This window comes from Mesocricetus auratus, unplaced genomic scaffold, assembly GCF_017639785.1.
Source record: "Mesocricetus auratus isolate SY011 unplaced genomic scaffold, BCM_Maur_2.0 Super-Scaffold_15014, whole genome shotgun sequence".
NCBI lineage: Eukaryota > Metazoa > Chordata > Mammalia > Rodentia > Cricetidae > Mesocricetus > Mesocricetus auratus.
The window spans coordinates 49,070,935-49,085,693 of record NW_024429186.1 but is presented as its reverse complement, the minus strand read 5'-3'; positions in this window follow the sequence as shown (position 1 = coordinate 49,085,693).

Genomic DNA, 14,759 nt, shown 5'->3' with positions numbered 1-14,759 from the left:
TGTCTCTTTGCCATTTCCTCTACTGAGAATTCTCTATTTAGCTCAGTACCCCACCTTTTAATGGGATCCTTTGGTGTTTTGGAGACTTGTTTCTTGAGTTCTTTGTAAATTTTGGAGATTAGCCCTCTGTCAGATGTAGAGTTAGTGAATATCTTTTCCCATTTTGTGGCCTGCCTTTTTGTCTTTTTGACTGTGTCCTTTGCCTTACAGAAGCTTTTTAGTTTCAGAAGGTCCCATTTGTTAATTGTCGATCTCAGTGCCTATGCCACTGGTGTTATGTTTAGGAAGTGGTCTCCTGTATCAACTCGTTGAAGAGTATCTCCTACTTTCTCTTCTAAAAGTTTCAGTGTGGCTGGATTTATGTTGAGATCTTTGATCCATTTGGACTTAAGTTTTGTACAAGGCGATAAACATGGATCTATCTGCAGTCTTCTGCATACCAGTACCCAGTTATGCCAGCACCATTTGTTGAAGATGCTTTCTTTTTTTCCATTGTACAGTTTTAGCTTCTTTGTCAAAAATCAAGTGTTCATAGGTGTGTGGGTTAAAATTAGGGCTTTTGATTCGGTTCCATTGGTCTACCTGCCTATCTTTGTGCCAATACCAAGCTGTTTTCAGGACTATCGCTCTATAATAGAGCTTGAAGTCAGGTATGGTGACGCCTCCTGAATTTCCTTTATTGTATAGGGATGTTTTAGCTATCCTGGGCCTTTTGTTTTTCCATATAAAGTTGATTATTGTTCTTTCCAGGTCAAGGATTATCCTTGTGGAGTTTTTTGGGTCACTTATGTAAACTATCATATCATCTGCAAATAGTGAAAGTTTGACTTCTTCTTTTCCTATTTGTATCCCCTTTATCTCCTTTTGTTGTCTTATTGCTGTAGCTACAACTTCCCGTACAATATTGAAGAGATATGGAGAGAGTGGACAGCCTTGTCTTGTTCCTGATTTTAGAGGAATTGCTTTGAGTTTCTCTCCATTTAGTTTGATGTTAGCTGTTGGTTTACTGCATATTGCTTTTATTATATTCAGGTACGTTCCTGTTATCCCTGATCTCTCATTCAGCTGTGCTATTAATTCTCTAGTATGACTGTTCTCCAGTTTTTTCATGTGGGCACATATTGCTATAAACTTTCCTCTCAGCACTGCTTTCAAAGTGTCCCATAAGTTTGTGTATGTTGTATCTTCATTCTCATTGAATTCGAGGAAGTCTTTAATTTCTTTTTTTATTTGTTCCTTTACCCAGGGATGGTGCAGTTGTACATTGTTCAATCTCCATGAGTTTGTAGGGTTTCTGCGATTTGTGTTATTGTTGAATTCTAATGTTAATGCATGGTGGTCTGATAAGATGCAGGGGGTTATTCCAATTTTTTGTATCTGTGGAGATGTGCTATGTTTCCTATTATGTGGTCAATTTTAGAGAAGGTTCCTTGTGGTGCCGAGAAGAAGGTATATCCCTTTGTATTTGGGTGGAATGTTCTATAGATGTCTGTTAAACCCAGTTGGGTCATAACTTCTATTAGTTCTTTTGTTTCTTTGTTAAGTTTCTGTCTAGAGGTCCTGTCTAGCGGTGAGAGCAGGGTGTTGAAGTCTCCTACTATTAGTGTGTGAGATTTTATGTGCATTTTGGGCTTTAGTAATGTTTCTTTCACCAATGTAGGTGCCTTTGTATTTGGGGTTTAAAATTGAGACTTCGTCTTGATGTATTTTTCCTTTGATGAATATGAAGTGCCCTTCTTCATCTCTTTTGATTGATTTTAATTTGAAGTCTAATTTGTTAGATATTAGGATTGCTACACCTGCTTGTTTCTTGGGACCGTTTGATTGGAAGATCTTTTCCCAACCCTTTACTCTGAGATAACGTCTGTCTTTGATGTTGAGATGTGTTTCTTGTATGCAGCAGAAGGAAGGGTTCTGTCTTCGTATTCATTCTGCTAGTCTGTGTCTTTTTATAGGAAAGTTGAGGCTGTTGACATTGAGGGATATTAATATTAATTGATTGATGATTCTAGTTTGTGCTTGATTTATTGTTAGTGAAGTTATTTTGTGTAGTTTCTCCTCCCTTTTTCTTTCGGTGTTTTGTAAAGTGGGATTATATATTGCCTGTGTCTTTGTGAATGTAGTTATCTTCCTTGGATCTAGGTGTTCCTTCTAGTACTTTCTGTAGAGCTGGATTCATGGATACGTATTGTTTAAATCTGGCTTTGTCATGGAATATTTTGTTTTCTCCATCTATGGTAATTGAGAGCTTTGCTGGATATAATAGTCTGGGCTGGCATCCTTGTTTCCTTAGTGTTTGTAGGACATCTGACCAGGATCTTCTGGCTTTCATCGTTTCCATTGAGAAGTCAGGTGTAATTCGGATAGGTCTGCCTTTGTATGTTACTTGGCCTTTTTCTTTAGCTGCTCTTAATATTTTCTCTTTACTCTGTAGGTTTGATGTTTTGATTATTATATGGTGAGGTGACTTCTTTTTCTGGTCGAGCCTATTTGGTGTTCTGTAAAATTCTTGTACTTTCATAGGCATATCTTTCTTTAGGTTAGGGAAGTTTTCTTCTATGATTTTGTTGAATATGTTTTCTGTACCTTTAAGTTGAATTTCTTCACCTTCTTCTATACCTATTATTCTCAGGTTTGGCTTCTTCACGGTGCCCCATATTTCCTGGATATTTTGTGTTAAGGATTTGTTAGTTTTGAGATTTTCTTTGGTTGACGACTCTATATCCTGTAATGAGTCTTCAACACCTGAGATTCTCTTCTATCTCTTGTATTCTATTGGTGATACTTGCATCTGTAGTTCCAGATTGTTTACCGAGCTTTTCTATTTCCAGCATCCCTTCATTCTGTGTTTTCTTTATCGTTTCTATTTCAGCTTTCAATCCTTCAACTGTTTGAGTTGTTTCCTTAATTTTTTGGTTGTTTTTTCTTGGTGCTCTGTAGATTCTTTGAGAGATATGTTTATTTCTTGAATTTTTCCCCCATTTCATGGATTTTTTGTTTGTTTTTTCTTCTATTTCTTTAAGGGATTTCCTCGTTTCTTCTTTGAGGGTCTCCATCATCTTCATGAAATAATTTTTAAGGTCTGTCTCCACTTCTTCATCTATGTAGTGCTTTTCGATCTTGCTGGTGTTGGATCCCTGGATTCTGGTGGGGTCATGTTGGTGTTTCTATTGCTGAGTGATCTCTTATTCTGTCTTCTTCCCATCTCTTCTTCCAGTGGGTGCTGGTGGGGTCTTTCCATCTCCACTGGTCTCCTTCCTTCCTGCAGCTGAAGCTGGGGATGCTGAAGCTGGACTCGCTGGGGTTGGGGTCTTGGAGGGGCTGATCTCTTTCCTGAAGCTGGGCTCACTGGGGTTGGGGTCTTGGAGGGTCTGATGTCTTTCCTGAAGCTGGACTCGCTGGGGTTTGGGTCTTGGAGATGCTGATGCCTTTCCTGAAGCTGGACTCGCTGGGGTTGGGGTCTTGGAGGGGCTGGTGTCTTTCCTGTGTGGGCGGGTGTTCTGGGTGCTGGGAGCGGCCCCTAAGATCGAGGGGGATAGGTGATGGGCGGGCGGTCCCCACCGGAGACCCAATCTCATCTGAAACTGGACTCGCTGGGGTTGGGGTCTTGGAGGGGCTGAAGTCTTTCCTGTCAATTATTGAGAATTTTAAAGGAATGGCTTAATATATAAAATTGTATTGGGTATTTAATTCATTTGTAAATGATGACAAATAGCAGTTTTATCCCTTCCAAATCAGATATATTCAATTGAGTCCAGTAAAAACAAATGATTTCATAGTCTGAAATGATTACTTTTAACAAAAAAGTCTAATTGCGTATGTTGTTACATGTTACATGCTGTTTTCTTTGGAATAAAATAATTTACTTTAGATTTTCTAATACATAATTGAATGTGAATTTAGACTGTAGTCATCATCTGCAAAAGAAATACTACAGATGAGTATGTGTAACAGGGGTAGAAAGAATCCATCACAGATTGAACACATCCTAGAGTATATATAGTATACATCACATTCAGCATTCTTCCTAAATTTCATGGTATTGTTTTAAATTTGTTGGTTGTATCCATAGAAGCACATTTGTAGGTATGTAATTTTGTTACAGAAAGAAATTTAGGTTTTATAATTACACACTTAATTGTTCTGTCTTGGGGTCATTATGTATTATTAATCACTTTGTTCTGAAAAATTTGTTCAGAGGTCTCTAATTCTGTTTGTTGAAGCCTAAACTCATTTGTGGAAAGATAACACAAGACATAAATATGTCGAATCTAACATATAAAAATTTTAGAATCACATTTAAAAGAGTAAAAAGAAACTCAACACTAATTAATTGTGTATTAAATTTAAAATCCTATAATCTTCAGATTATCATTTCAACTGTAATTAGTCAATGTAAACCTTGTTGAGATACTTTGGTTTTAGTATGTCTAGTTAAATAACATTAATATGAGTTTAGTATGTCTAGTTAAATAACATTAATATGAGTTATATTATTACTGGCCACACTTTAATTGTTCCAAGACAATAGCATGCTTTATGGTTTTATATTGGACAGCACAGGTCTACAGTTTTTTAAAATTATTTCTGTCAGTTTTCTTATCTTCACTGGCTAGTTTTATGTCAACTCGACACAAGCTAAAGTCATGTGAAAGGAAGGAGCTACAACTGGGAAAATGCCTCTGTAAGATCAGGCTGTAGGCAAGCTCATAGGATATTTTTAAAATTAGCGATTGATAAGAGAGGGTACAGTCCATTGTGGGTGGTACCATCCCTGGGCTGGGGGTCTTGGGTTCTATAAGAAAGCAGACTAAGAGAGCAATCAGGAGCAAGCAAACAAGCAGCACCTCTCTATGGCCTCTGTATCAGCCCTTGCCTCAAGGATCCTGCCCTGTTTGAGTTCTTGTCCTGGATTCCTTCAATGATCGACTATCATGTGGAAGTTTAAGTAAAATAAACTTTTTAATTCTCAACTTGCTTTTGGTTATGGTGTTTTGTCAAAGCAACAAAAACCTTAACTAAGACACTACCAAAAATTAAAAAGTCCCTAATCTGCTGAAGACAGTTTTTCTTGTGATATTGCATACCTTTTCATTAATTTTCCATATTTCCTATACTGAGATGTTTCCTATATTCAAGTGTATTCAAAGAGGAGCAAAAATCCATCTGCTATAGTATATTTCTTATTGCAGCTTCCCGTTTTCAGTACATAATGTGTCTTTCTTTCACAACTTGTGTGTTATATTTTTCTTTCACAATTTGTGTGTTATTCATTCATTAACAGCATTGCTTTTCCTCATGAGCAACTTTAGTTTCCATTTCCTACAAATGTGTTGCAAAGCAGAATAACTCACTAGACTGAGAAACATCCCTACCCCTTAAAGATTAATGTGAAACATCTTCTTGTTCTATGTTTGGAATTGTAGTCTTTGGGAGGTATTTCAATCTTGCAGTTACAGCCCTCATGTAAGGCTTTAATGACCTTAACTCTGGAAAAGCACTGTTTACTTGACATGTCAGTACAGCCGCACCTATTAAATCACAACATCAGTGACTGCATGTTGAAAACCTGCTCAAGATGAAGCCAACCAAAACACCAGCATGGATGGGGAAATGGCTCATGAACCCATATACATGGATGGAAAATTGATGACTGGGCATCAGAGTCAGTTTTCTTCAGGAATACCATCCCTATGAATCTACACATGCTCACAGTAGATAACCCCAATAGATGGCTCTAATCCAAGATGTACTAAGTGAATTCAATAGGTTTTAATAGGGATGTGTGTATTGGCATGGGGGGTGTGGAATGGGAAGAAGTGGGGTGAATTTGATCAAAACACATTATATGCAAGGATGCAGTTTCAGATACCAACAGAGAAGAGGCCAGAGAATTAACTGCTTCTCTCCCACATGAGGATATGAAGAGAAGTGAATGGCCCACAAATCCAGATGAAGAAAGTCACAAAAATCTGAGCATAGGACACTACAACTACAGCAATCAGCCTCCAGAATAGTAAACCAAATCTCACCTATTACAACACACCTAGTCTTTATTCTAACTATAGCTGGAAGAAAAAATGCATTTTACTGGATTTAAGAAAGAATAACCCTGATTGATATTTAGCTTCCTGTTTTCTACATGACCTCCCTCCTAACAGCAAAATTCTTTTCTTCTTTTATTGAAAATAGATATCTTTTCTCATGTAGTATATCCTAATTACAGTTTTCCCCTACCTCTTAGTCTTCTAAGTTCTTCCTTATGTCACCTCTTATCCAAATTCATTCCCTTTCTATCTAATTAAAAAAAAGGACTTTCATAGAGGAGAGCAGGATGACGGATTACCATAATAGAGGGAGTCATTTTAAGTTTGAGGAGAGATCTGGCACTAGTGAGATTTCCAGATATCTACAAGGATGACACCAAGTGACAAACTAAGTAATAGTGGAGAGGCTACCTTAAATGCCCTTCCCTAATAATGAATTTGAAGACTACCGTATATGCCATCCTAGAACCATCATCCAGTGACTGGTGGAAGCAGAGGCAGACACCCACAGCTAAACACTGAATTTAACTCCTGGAACCCAGTGGCAGAGAGTGATGAGCAAAGGGGTCAAGACAAGGCTGGAGAAACCCACAGAGATAGCTGACCTGAACAAGGGATAGCTCTTGAACCCCAGACTGATAGCTGAAAGGCCAACAGGGGACTTATCCAGACCCTCTGAACGTGGGTGTCAGTGAGGAGGTCTCGGCAATCTATGCAGCCTTTGGCAGTAGATCAGTATTTATCCTTGGCATATGATTGGACTTTGGGTCCTCATCCCACATTGAGGAGTGCTCTTTCAGCCTGGATACACACCAGAGGGCCTAGGCCCTGCCCTGGATGAAGTGACAGACTCTGGAGTTCCCACATGGAGAGCCTCACCCTCCCTGGGAAGCAGAGTGGGGATTGGGTGGGGGTTGGGGGCCTTAGGGGGTGCAGGGCAGGAGGGGAGGGAGAGGGAACTGGGATTGACATGTGAAGCAAGTTTGTTTCTAATGCAAATTAAAAAGAGATACAAGAAGATTTCCAAAGGACAACAGTATAATATAATACAAATATAAACACACTAGAATAGGACAAAACAAACAAGATATTAGTATGCAAGTGCTAGGATCTTTCTTCTTGAGAGATTTTTGCCATCCTTTCTCCACACTTTTTCCCTCTAAGGGTGTATGAGACAGTGTCTCCCAATAATGAACAATAAAATATGCAAAAAAACAGTTTATGTTCTGGGGAAAGGCATATGAAAATACTGATTGTAAATAAGACAAACATTTTTGGTACTCATCCTATTTTATCTACCATCTCAAAGAATTAATTTAAACACATATGGACACACACACACAGACAAACACACACACACAAATTTTGATAAAATTGTAAAATTGTTTTCTATGAGTTGACATCAACATAGCTCATTTTTCACAAGAAATTGTGTTGAGAATATCACCTAGATGGACAATTTTTTAAGCCTTCCTTTTAGTTTCATCAGGAAATGCAAATGGGCTTTAATGGATGGATGGATGTTCCACACTAACAATCTGAATGGCCTGTAAGAGATCCTTCCAGTAGCACACTGTGTAGTTTTGACTTCAACCCCTTTATCTTAATCTAATAAACTATTTCTGGCAGTCTTGAAATGACCAACACAGATGCATTTATGTAACAGTGCCCCATGACCAAAAGATTATGTGGTGTTTCACTATCAATCCTCTTCTACAATATTAGGTTCATGCAAGTCATACAGCTGTTGCTAAATAAAGACTCTCCAGAACTGTCTGACTTAATATTTGCTCCAATCATTCTACTGCCCTACAGAGTATTAGAGCGTGACAGGGCTCTGGTCACATTTCTAAGACATAGAATCCCAGTACTCTCAGAATCCACAAACCTATTATATGACTTCTACGGAACTTCCCTTGTAATTTTCCTTTGTATTTTGCTCATTTAAATTAAAAGTACACATTGTATTATTATTGTTGTCTAAATGATCTAGCTAGAACTTCAAGTACAATATTGAAAAGATATGGAGAGAATGAACAGCCTTCTCTTGTTCTGATTTTAGAGGAACATAACACCAGTAGCACAGACTCTGAGATCGAATATTAATTAATGGGACCTCCTGAAAGTGAGAAGTTTCTGTAAAGCAAAGGAAAAAGCCAGGAAGCCAAAAAGACAGCCCACAGAATGGGAAAATATTTTCACCAACCCCACAACTGAAAGAGGACTGTTCTCCAAAATTTACAAAGAGCTCAAGAAATTAGTCTCCAAAACAAAAGTAGTCTAATTAAAAGTGGGGTACAGATCTAAATAAAAAAATTCTCATTAGAGGAGTCTAAAATGGCTGATATACAATTAAAGTGTTCAACATCCTTAGCCATCATGGGAATACAAGTCAAATAACCTCTGAGACAGCATCTTACTCTGTCAGAATGGCTAAAATAAAAAACATTAATGACAGTTTATGAAGGAGAGGATGTGGAGAAAGGGGAACACTCCACCAATGATGGCGGGAGTGCCAACTTGTACAATCACTTTGGAAATCAGTTTGGAAATTCACCAGGAAAATGGGAATCAGTCTACCACAAGATGCAGCAATTCTACTCTTAGGCATATACCTAAAAAGATGCACATTCATACAGCAAGGACATCTGTTCAACTATGTGCATGGCAGCATTATTTGTTAAAGGTAGAACCTGGAAGCAACCTAGATGTTCCAATGGATAGAAAAAAATGTGGTATATTTATACAATGGAGTACAACTCAGCAGAATAAATCAATGGAATCTTGAAAATTGGAAGCAAATGGATGGAACTAGGAGAAACTATCCTGAGTGAGGTAACCCAGACACAAAAAGACAAACATGGTATGTTCTCACACATATAAAGATTTTAGACATAGAACAATTTGTTTCCGGCCTACAATCTACACTGCCATAGAAGCTGGGAAATGGGGAGAACAAGGGAGACATACATGGTTCTTTGGAGAAGCAGAAAGGTACAAGATCTCCTGAGCAATTTGGGAACATGGGGGAGGGTAGAGGAAATGAAGAAAAAGAGAAGGGGAGAAGAGGAGATGAGATGAGTGCATGAGAGAACTGCAAGTTTGAGTCAGGTGAAGAATAGAGGAGAGCAAGAAGAGGGATACCATAATAGAGGGAGCCATTATAGGTTTAAACAGAAATTTGAGAGTAGGCAAGTGTCCAGAGATCTACAATGATGACACCAACTAACAATCTATGCAATAGTGGAGAGGCTACCTTAAATGCCCTTCCCTATAATGAGATTGATGGCTACCTTATATGCCATTCTAGATCCTTCATCCAGTAGCTTATGTAAACAGACACATTTTCTCTATCAACTCTTAGGTTGAGGGGAATCTAGGTTGCTTCCAAGTTCTGGCTATTACAAACAATGCTGCTATGAACATAGTGGAACAGACATCCTTGTTGTATGAATGGGCATCTTTTGGATATATGCCTAATACTGGAGTTGCTGGGTCTTGTGGTGGGTTTATTCCCATTTTTCTGAAGAACCTCCATACTGATTTGCAAAGTGGCTGTACAAGTTGACACTCCTACCAGCACTGGATGAGTGTTCCCCTTTCACCACATCCTCTCCAGCATAAACTGTCATTGGTGTTTTTGATTTTAGCCATTCTGACAGGAGTGAGATGGTATCACAGAGTTGTTTTGATTTGTGTTTCCCAGATGGCTAACGATGTTGAGCACTTTCTCAAGTGCCTCTCAGCCATTTTAGACTCCTCTATTGAGAATTCTCTATTTAGTTCTGTAGCCCACTTTTTAATTGGATCCTTTGGTGTTTTGGAGACTTGCTTCTTGAGTTCTTTTAAATTTTGGAGATCAGCCTTCTGTCAGATGTGGGGTTAGTGAATATTTTTCCCATTCTGTGGATTGCATTTTTGTCTTGCTGACTGTCCTTTGCCTTACAGAAGCTTCTCAGTTTTAGGAGGTCCCATTTATTAATTGTTGATCTCACTGTCCATGGTTTTCAATTTGATTCCATTGGTGTGCCTGTCTATTTTAGTGCCAATACCAAGTTGTTTTCAGGACAAAAGCTCTATAATAGAGCTTGAAGTCAGGGTGGTGGTGCCTACAGACGTTGCCTTGTTGAATATGGTTGTTTTGGTTATCCTGGGTCATTTGTTTTTCCATACAATATTGATTTTTGTTCTTTCAAGTTCTGTGAAGAATTGTGCTGGTATTTTAATGGGGATTGCACTGAATCTGTAGATTGCTTTTGGCAGGATTGCCATTTTTACTACATTGATCCTACCTATCCAAGAGCATGGGAGATCTTTCCAGTTTCTGAGGGCTTCTTTAATTTCTTTCTTTAAAGACTCAAAGTTCTTGAAATACAGGTCTTTCAGTTGTTTTGTTAGCATTACTCCAAGTTATTCCAAGTTATTATATGGTGTTTGTGGCAATTGTAAAGGGTGATGTTTCTCTGATTTCTTTCTCAGCCTTTTATCATCTGTATATAGTAGGGCTACTGATTTTCTTGAATTGATCTTGAAGCCTGCCACTTTGCTGAAGGTGTTAATCAGCTGTAAGAGTTCCCTGGTAGACTTCTTTGGAACATTTATGTAAACTGTCATATCATCTGCAAATAGTGAAAGTTTGACCCCTTCCTTTCCAATTTGTATCCCCTTGATCTTCTTTGTTTTTGTATGCCTCTGGCTAGAACTTCAAGTACAATATTGAAAAGGTATGGAGAGAGTGGACAGCCTTGTCTTGTTCCTGATTTTAGAGAATTGCGTTGTGTTTCTGTCCATTTAGTTTGATGTTGGGTGTTGGTTTGCTGTATATTGCTTTTATTGTATTTAGGTATTTTCCTGTTATCCAAGATCTCTCCAAGACCTTTATCATGAAGGGGTGTTGGATTTTGTCAAAGGCTTTTTCAGCATCTAGTGAGATGAACATGTGATTTTTGTTTTTCAGCTTATTTATATGATGGATTTTCGTATGTTGAACCATCCCTGCATGCCTGGGATGAAACCTACTTGATCGTGGTGAATGATTGTTTTGATGTGTTCATGGATCCAATTTGCCAGTATTTTATTGAGTATTTTTGCATCAATGTTCATGAGGGATATTGGTCTGAATTTCTCTTTGTTAGTTGTGTCTTTGTGCAGCTTGGGGATCAAGGTTATTGAAGCCTGGTAGAAAGAGTTTGGCAAAGACACTTCTGCTCCTATTGCATGGAATACTTTGAGAAGAAATGGTGCAAGCTGTTCTTTGAATTTATGGTGGAATTCTGCACTGAGGCCATCTGGACCTGGGCTTTTTTTGGTTGGGAGACTTTTGATGACTGATTCTATTTCCCTAGGGGTTATAGTTCTATTTAAATTGCTTAGCTGTTCTTGATTTAATTTTGGCAAGTGATAGCTATCCAGGAAGTCGTTCATTTCCTTTACATTTTCAAATTTTGTGGAGTACAGGTTTTCGAAGTATGACCTGATGATTCTCTGAATTTCCTCAGAGTCCAATGTTATGTCCCCCTTTTCATTTCTGATCTTTTTAATTTGCATGTTCATGCTCTGCTGTTTGGTAAGTTTGGACAAAGGTTCGTCTATCTTGTTGATTTTCTCAAAGAACCAACTCTTCATTGCATTGATTCTATGTATTGTTTTCCTAGTTTCTAATTTATTGATTTCAGTCCTCAATTTGATTATTTCCTTGAATCTACTCCTCCTGGTGGAGTTTGCTTCTTTGTGTTCTAGAGCTTTCACCTGTGCTGTTAATTCTCTAATATAGCTATTCTCCAGTTTCTTCATGTGGTCACTTAGTGCTGCCAGGCACATGAAACTTCCTTTTGAATGTTTAGGCAAAATACTCTAAGTGACTCTGCTATGCAAGTATCCCAAAAGTTTGGGTATGTTGTGTCTTCATCCTCATTGAATTCTAGGAATTCTTTAATTTCTTTTTTATTTCTTCTTTGACCCAGGAATGCTGCAGTTGTGCATTATTCAATTTCCATGAGTTTGTAGGGTTTCTGCAATTTGTGTTGTTGTTGAATCCTATTTTTGAATATAGTATATGCTGGTGTAGCACTGTGGTGGTAGTAGATTCTTCTGTAATGTCCATGTCTTCACTAGCTCTGGGAAGGCAGCTAGGTTTCCAGTACTACGTACGGTTTCACCTTCTGTTGAGTGAGCCTTAAGTCTGATTAGACCACTCTTCAGTTATCACCTGGCAGGTAAATGACATTTCTTATATTGTTAGGTATATCTTGCCATATTGCCCATTGTCGTGGTCCATAGGATCTCTGGCTGGATAGAACTTATAAATGACTTTCTTTATTAGCAAGTACCATAAAATTTTCTGGAAACTACATAGCAGAAAGGTGGCTTTCAGTTTGGTTCAGATGGAACCACCCAAGTCTTGTGTCTTACATATGCAGTGTCTTCAGTAATAGGGAACTATCCTCAGACCCTGAGAGGCAACCCAGGGTTATATCGGTTGTTTGCACTGTTTCGAGAGTCACTTAGAGTATCTTGCCTAAACATTCAAAAGGAAGTTTCTTATGCCTGGCAGCTGTAAGTGCAAAATTTCCATTACCACACACACACACACACACACACACACACACACACACTTTCCGCACACGAATTGTGTATAATTTTAGACAAATACAGAATAACATTAATCTTTGAGGCTTTGGCAGCCTAGGTGTTATTTGTCCCTACTTTTGTATTGACTTTTCTCCCTCCCACTGGCTTCTTCTCCCTTTCCTGCTTTTTTAATTCCTACTTTAAGTCACCTTTAGCCTGCTATTGCTCTCTGAAACCTCCATTCTGATGCATATGGCAATTTTATAATTCCATCGGCCTTGGGCTTACTCCATGTTGTATGCCAACATCTGATGGTTTGGAGTTAAGAACTTTAGCTGAGAGAAAAGATGCACTGTTTGTCTTTTTGATCTTGGGTTACCTCATCCATATAATTGTCTTGATAAAATTCTTCCCCTACCTAGTTTATCTTTCTTACAGATATTACTGCTTTAGATTTGTTTTGTTTTCTTCCATGAAGATGTTTTCAATTAGGCTCTACAGAAATCAAAATAGAAAATATTTTGCAAAAGAAGAAAGATTTCTGCAAGTTTAGAAAACTGTTAGACAAATTAATATTCTTTCATCATATTTTCCTATAGTAATGGAAAATTCTTTTCTAATTCTTTTTCATATATTTTTAAAATCTTCCTACTGCCCCTTTCTTGTAGTTACTTTAGCACAGTTGATGAATTACAACAATGCCTTATATAACCTATAATAAAATCATGTGATTAAAATGTTGTTTTATATTAGCTAGCAATTACTATAATGATGTACAACAAAATTAAATACTAGTAATTAAGTTTTATACTTATGACTAGAAATTGAGTTTGAGCAGGCTCAGGATGTACTCAAGTTTCGTTTCTCCAAGCTTCTGGCTCTAGCCATCTCCTCTGCTCCTTGTGATGCCCACACTTCTTTGTGTTTTAAGGTTTCCATTGAGAAGTCAGCTGTTATTCTGATGGGTATCCTTTATATGTGATGTGATTTTTCTCTTTTTTGTTCTGGAAGACACACACATCGGGCGAATGTGCTGAGAGCACTCTGGCTGTGCAGTGATGCTCAGTGTAATGAATGGAATCCCAGGAAGGCACAGGTGAGATCTGAGGGCTAAAGGTGGCCTTGGATTTTCTCTGAGTTTTATATGATTGCTATTTATTTTATTTTAGAGCGGAGTACCTCCTTTTACAAAACATTTCATACCTCTTGAACAGATAGTGCATCTCCAGCTTGGTTTTGGTTTTGTCCATTTTGGTTTCTTGACATCTGCTTCCTGCCTTGTCTGGTCACAGCCATCTGGTGTGTGAGGCTTCCCATGGCATAGATTTTTCCTTTTTCTTTCATTTTTGTTTTTTGATAAACTTTCTTAGGTTCTCCATTATGCATTATGGATTGTAACTATCTGTTACTTGCTCAATAGTATGCCCATGAGAATTAGGCATTTCCTTGATTATGCATTAGTTTACTATTTTCATGTATGTGCTAGGTTGTATGATATTTAGTGCATGGACCAATGAGTACCAGCCTGAGGACATCAAGTGCCCTCAATTAGAATATACCTACATGAGATCCTGTCACCCAAACCCCTGCCGAAAACAAACAAAACCAACCCCCCAAAGAAAACCACCCACTTTATGAAGCACTGACTATCAACTTTACATTTTATGTATTTCTTGGCTAAAACCTGTAAATAAACTGATTACATTTTGGTTTGTTTTCCAGTAATAAATGTGATGGTGAAAATACTGAAAAATACATCATCTTGAGTATTTTGTCACAGTAAAAGACATCTAACATAATTCGGCATTCTGACTTGTTTTGGCTCATCTGAGACAATGAAACAAGAAACTCAAAATTTTGATATAGTTCAAATCACCCCCCTTCTTTCAGAGAAAAGCCAACTTGAATTCTTCTAAAATAGAAGAAATTCATGTTTCGATGCTTGACATCTTTCTTCTTCTATTTTTCCTCACATGTAGCTTTTAACTTTTCCTTTTTAAAAACTTAAAGAAACACTAGAGAAGACATAATGGGCCAGAAAGCAGTTCATATCACCTCAGGGCCATCCAGGTTCTTGCAGAATTCTCTGCTGTTTCTATGTGAAGCATTTAGTGGTGTTTATGATTGTCTCTACTTATGGTT